Source organism: Anastrepha ludens, chromosome 5 (genome assembly GCF_028408465.1).
Source record: "Anastrepha ludens isolate Willacy chromosome 5, idAnaLude1.1, whole genome shotgun sequence".
In the NCBI taxonomy this organism is placed as follows: Eukaryota; Metazoa; Arthropoda; class Insecta; order Diptera; family Tephritidae; genus Anastrepha; species Anastrepha ludens.
Genome location: NC_071501.1, coordinates 91,300,031 through 91,306,747, shown reverse-complemented (window position 1 = coordinate 91,306,747; position 6,717 = coordinate 91,300,031). Strand labels below are relative to the sequence as shown.

General features: G+C 36.8%; 1 pseudogene; it reads left to right on the top strand.

Moving 5' to 3' along the window:
• Positions 1 to 585: 585 nt before the first annotated feature.
• Positions 586 to 2,232, top strand: LOC128864065 (lysosomal aspartic protease-like; annotated as a pseudogene).
• The last annotated feature ends 4,485 nt before the right edge of the window (positions 2,233 to 6,717 follow it).

Sequence of the window (6,717 nt, the reverse complement as noted above, 5' to 3'; positions counted from 1 at the left end):
TTTCGCATTTTCGGTATAAAAAAGCACTAAATTTATTGCGAAGAGCAAATGGTTGGCAATACTGCACATCTCGGCAAACGTGACGTCACGTACGCTCTGATGGGCGCAATCTTGTTTCTATCATTCTTGGAACGAACAAATTTAATCAAAGACACTTCGTAGCCATCTGAACAACGACTTATTGGGCGAGTGTGTGAATACATGTGAAATGAGCGTGCAGAATTCGGCTACCGAATTCTCAAGTATGGTGGCAGGCAAAGTTCCCCGCACAATTTTCTTTTTGAGCATAGTTAAAGAGCAAACCTGGTAAATCTATCATCCTTGGATTTTGAGAGCGTGTTGAGTGTACTGTTCGCACTAGTAAGCTTTGCCGAACTCTGGTCTAAATGGAGCCACCAACACTTCGAGCGACTCACACGAAACCGTCTCAGTCTCATCTATGCATACTCTCTCTACAAGTAGTGATCGTTATGCACGCTTTCATATTACAACAAAATATTAGTCGATGTCTATGTTTTTCATATTAACATTTGTAGCAACATTTACTAGTAACACTCGAGAAAATGGCGGTGAATAGTAGGTGTGACAATTTGGGGTAAACGCCAGCTGTGATGACGGGCCTTAAATTGTTTGCATTTTTATCAAAACACTTCATACTTACACTTCATATATACATATGCACACTTAGAAGCTTAAAAAGCGCTTTGTCCACTATCGTCGATAAGAACTGAGAAGTAACACGTATCGGTAAGGTATGCCACAGTAAGTTAAAGGTGTTGAATATTAATATATATAAAGAGCTGTGACGCCAAACCGACGAAATTTATCATTTAATATTCCAACTTACCTCATGTGTTGCTCGCATTTCTGGCTGGTCAGTTAAAATGTTAAAACTAATAGTAGTCGTGTTGTGTTTGGTGTTGGCCGTCGTTGCCGATATCCTACGTGTTCCATTGTTAAAGCCCAGCAAAATGAGGAGTCTCGAGAATCACGGCACGCAGCTAGCCGTATTGCGTAGGAAGTACAATTCAAGCCAATCTATATCCTCAGAACAACTGAGCAATCACGTCGACGATGAGTACTATGGACCTATCACAATTGGCACACCACCGCAGACTTTTAACGTTCTTTTCGATACTGGCTCATCGAACTTATGGGTACCCAGAGCACCGTGCGATGCCGCCAATAAAGCTTGCCAAAATACAATACCTACAATGCGAACGCATCCAGTACATATCGGCCAAATGGTAAAGCTTTCCGCATAAAATATGGCAGGGGCAGTCTTACGGGTTTCTTAGTTGAAGACACAGTATCGATTAACGGTCTAGCCATTAAGGGACAAACTTTTGCAGTAGCTACCTCAGAGCCTGGTACCACCTTCGTCGATTCGGAATTCGATGGCATACTTGGCATGGCCTATCAATATTTAGCTATCGATAATGTAGTACCACCATTTTATAATTTATACGAGCAGGGTTTAATCGACTCGCCTGTCTTTGCTTTCTACTTGGCCCGTAATGGTACATCGCTGAAAGGTGGCGAATTTACACTCGGCGGTGTGGATCCGAAACACTTTGTTGGCAATCTTACGTATGTGCCAGTCTCACGACAGATGTATTGGGAATTCCAGATGGAATGGGTAAGCGTAGGTTTGACTAAAGCCTGTTACAATTGCTCCGCCATTGCTGATACTGGCACCAGCATGATTGCTGTGCCAACTAACCTTTATGAGAATATACAAAACTCTATTGGTGCTTTGACCAATAAAACGGGTGAACACTTAGTGGAATGTGCCAATGTGGATATTCTGCCGGCGATTTCGTTCCAAATTGCAGGAACTACGTTTTCTCTCACCAGTGCCGAATATATTATTGAACTCGAAAATAAAAATGGTGAAATTGTGTGTATGTCGACCTTCGAAGATGGCGGCACAAATTTCTGGATTCTTGGTGATGTCTTTATTGGAAAGTATTACACCGTTTTCGATTGGGGTACCAACCAAGTTGGTTTTGCTCTGGCTGCATGAAACGGAAAAGGTGGCACTTCAGTTTGGAGTGCCACCTGTCTCGGAGTTATATTGCCCATTATTGTGGGTGTGTGCGAGTATGTGTAGTTTGTGGGTAAGGAAGACATTTTTCAACGATATTTAACAAAATATCAAATAGGAGGGTTGAAGAGAAATTTAGCGGTATATTATAATAATTACGTATACATCTCAATATTTTGATCCGTTCTGACTATTTATGTGTTTATTTTTTTATAAAAAAAATTTTGTTTTTTAAATATATAATTTTATATTTTTATAAAAAAAAATTATTTATATGTTTTTATAAAAAATTATATATTTTTATAAAAAAATATTTATACAAAATTGTATACAGCGCACGCTCGATAACGTGAACTAATTCAAACCAAGGCAGTTCACGTTAACAAAAGTGTTCACATTTTGGAATGCCCAAAAAGGCTAAGTAAATATATTTTTTCACATTTAAATTCACATTTTATTCTTGTTTTCGTTACATATTAATTGAAAATTAAGTCATACGATGGTTTTATTTAAAAAAAATCATCAAAAAGTCATCTTTTTGCGAATCTTCTGTTTTTCTAAAACTTGAAGCACAGCTTTCTCCCTTAACCGTCTTAGCACAATCATATCATTTAGATCGACGTCTTCATGACCAGCCCATATTAAGGCCTTATTGAAAATTTCAACTCCTTCAGTCGGCTTAATTTTCTCCAGTTGCTCTGATACGCTGTCATCATCGGTTTCGTCCTCTTGCTGATGATCGTCATCTGCATTGCCCCCTTCGATATCTTCGTTCAATTCATGAATGGCTGGTAACGTGAATTCAATCTGAAATTTTTAATAAAAAAGTTTTTTCATGCTATCTTTGAGCATATTTGCGAACACGAACGAGGTGCGAAGTTCAGCTTCTCATTTTTCTTTTAAAACCGCCAACGGAACATTATGTTGGGGATCATCATTGTTTACCGCAAAATTTAAAATACTGTTCCAGCACTTAGCTAATGTTGCTTCACCAACACGAAACCAAGCCGCATCCAAAAGATTTATAGCTGTTTTTATGTTAAGTTAATTTTTTTCAACGACTCAAGCAAATCAGACTTTGGCGCTGCTATTGAAGCTAAGACTAGAAAGCTGTTTCTGTAATGCAACTTAGTGATTTTTATGGCATTCTGTTCCATCGGTTGAATGAGGGGAGTAACGTTTGGTGGCATAAACATTGCCGCAATTTGCCCATTTTCCGTTGCCAGTTCAGCTTCATTTGGGTGAGAAGGAGCGTTGTCGATTAGGAGGAGAGCTTTAATTGGTAGGGCTTTCTCCTTTAAAACCGATGTAACCTTAAAAAACAACCAGTTAACCTTGAAAATCGGACAAAACTTAAAAGGAATATTCACCTGTGGAACAAATGACTCATGAAACCATTGCTTGATAAATAGCCGACGTCATCCAGGCGAATTTCGAGCTCTTATAGTCGGTGGGACACTACAAAGCTTTTAAAGCAGCGTGGATTCTTTCTTCGCCTTTCCAATTACCAAAAGCTTAAACTTGTGGGATCCAGTGGCAATTAAAAAGCATAAAAACGTTACTCGTATTCGCTGCTTCTCGGACTTTGCCCCTGGGGCTCTCTTCTCCAAACTTGACGCGTACGTTTTCTCTGGCAAAAGTCTCCAGAAAAACCCTGACTGATCACTATTATATAACTGATCGTTGCACAACTCCAATTCGACCATTTTAGCATTAAGTTTTTCTTTAAACGGATCCACTATCTGAGGTTGCGAAGACAGCGACTGAAATATTTTATTCCTTACATGCAATTACGAAAAAAATGCCTATTTTATAATTAGGGGATTCCCCAATTTCAGAATTACTTGAGATCAATGTAAGCTACGTACATTCAAATAATTGTAACGTTTATTGTTCATGTTATAGAGCTTTTTGGGTTTGTTCACGTTTTAGAGTAGTCAATGCACAAAAATGTCTGTTCACATTTTGGGGTGTTCACGCTTTAGAGCGTTCACGTTATCTAGCGTGCGCTGTATTTTTATATTTTTTTCTAAAATATTTTTTTATATTATAATAGTTCTTTTTTTTAACTCAATTTTAGTCTAAATTTCAAACTTAGTACAACATTTACGAAAATTTGTAAAATTTGCATCAAAATGTTTGCTCAGAATTAAAAAAAAATTTAGTTCACAGTTTTATAGTCCCTTAAATTTTAGCATAATAAAGTGCAAGTTTGAAGTGGCTCAAAATTCTTGTTGATTTCTGAAAATTATTTCCCCCGAAGCTGTTGAGTATTTTCTCCATATGAAAGAAAAAAATCGTTACTTTTTTATATATTTTATCCTTGAAGGTGTGGCGTATCTTCTTCGTGAATATTTTGTATAGAGAAAACGCGCCAGCCTAACAAGGAAAAAAAGATTAAAAATCAACACTCTATTCTAGCAACTTAAAACATGCGCTTTATTACACTAAAATTTAATGGGCTGCTTTCCCAAATTTTCTGTTTTATAATCCTAATTTTTTTATAATTTTAAAATTTTGAAAATAATCTGTTGAATTTTTCTAAATTTTGTACAAAGTTTGAGGCTCTGCTTAATAAAGTGTTTATTACAGCATGAACTATGTTTTTATACAAAAATAATTTAAATTAAAAAATAAATAAATAAATTGCTCAAATTTGTCAAAATGTTCAGGCGCTATTTTTTTTCGCGGGCTGCATAAAGCACAACTCTGAAGTATTGAAATATAGAAGATGTGTCAAAAAATAAATTGGAGTGCAATTAAATAAGCGCCATTTATGATATCTGCAAGTATCTGATACAAATTTTGACTAGTTTTCTACAAAAAACACAAAATTACTGTTGTATTTTCGTAAGCAATTTTTTAAAATTATGCGCGAATTTTCATTGAATTCTTTCTTGCGCAGTGCAAAATAAATGTGAAATCTATTTGAAAAAAGTAAATACATTTATTTAAAAACTAAATAGAAATATAAATAAAAAGAAAGCAAAAAAGCCTGCTCATTTGATAGAAAAAAAATACGCGATGCATTAGAGAGAAGTCCCAATCCCATGTCACGATGAACTTTAATATAATATAAGAGAGTGAGAGCGCACAAACAGTAATTTTAAGAGTGATTGACTTTTCAGCTCAAGCATGGAATTTCAATATTGCTGTATTTAGCTACCGCTGATATTATTTTCTTTCTAATTTGTTCTCACATTTCTCATCAGAAACTAAATTGTATACAAATGCATGAGATGCAGAAATTTTTATTTAACTTGTAAGTTGCTCTTTGATCAAATGTTATAATTATAAGATCAAATAGTCCTATAGGACTTACTTTTACTATGTACGAAAATTATATCTATAAATAAATATGAAAATAAACATAAATGTAAATAAAATCCAATAAGTGTAAAATCAAAAATATTAAAAACAAAAATGCCCCAGTTGATCCTCCGTCCGACTTTTCTTCTGACTTAGTTTATGCCCTGAACTTTGGAGGTCTTTGCCTCTCTCCTGAGGATATTAGCGAAATCCGCGAGGAGGCTAGTGGCTGCGGGGGTATTCAGCCGAAATTCCGATATCAATTGGCCGCCTCGGAGCTGTGATTTAAGCCCGTTGGACTATTTTTTGTGGGGAGCCGTTAAGGACAAATACTACGCGAACCATCCAGAGACGATTGATGCTTTAAAAGACGAAAGCGAAGTTGCCATTCATGAAATTGGAGCCCAAACAATCGAAAATGTGCTTAAAAATTGGGTTGATCGAATGGCCTACTGTATAGCCAGTCGTGACAGTCATTTGAACGATATTATTTTTTATTCATAAATGACAATGTTCAATCTTCACAATAAAAAAAAAAAATTTGAAGAAATATTGATTAGTTTTTTTTTTTATAGCCGACTCAAAAAGCAAATTTTACATGGCCCACCCTATATATTGAGTATCTATGATCGCCGCAGATGCAGCAAGTGAAACTGACGTTGAAAGCAGAATTACCAAAGCCAAAGCGCTGTTCGGCACGCTTGCACCGCTTTCGCAAAATAATAACATAACTGCGAATTTCCAACGCATGCGTCAAGTCGGTCCTGCTATACATGGCTGCACAACGTGGAAGGTCACTGTAATGATCACAAAGCATCTCCAAACATTCATTAATCACTACTTGTGCCGCATAATGCGAATTTTCTGCCCTCGTACTATACCTACATAACTCCGAATTACTGAGGAAGACTTAGCAATTCTATGTGGTGACTGAAATCCGCAGAAGGAAATGACAATGGATTGGCCCCATGCTGGGGAAGAGTGACAATGACATCACCAAACAGGCGCTGCGATGGAAACACTATCAACAGCCCGGACGAAATATAGGCAGACCACAAACTACCTGGCGCCATTCAACGGAGGCTGACATGAAGTCCTCGGCCTAGACAACTCCTCTACGCTTTTGTGTAAGGGCTCTAAGTTCATTCCAAGTCGTATTCAAAGACCTCATATCAGCCTTCTATATAACATATATCTTGTTGACCTCTGAAATCTGTTTGGTTTTTATGACAATTAATAGCTTTAACATTACCTTCTGCCATCAAGGCACACAATTGTTGAGTGGAGACACAAGGCCGAACTCAGTTGGCCTCCAGCCAGAAAAACCTTTCCATGTAATGACTTCTCAACGTTAATTTAAT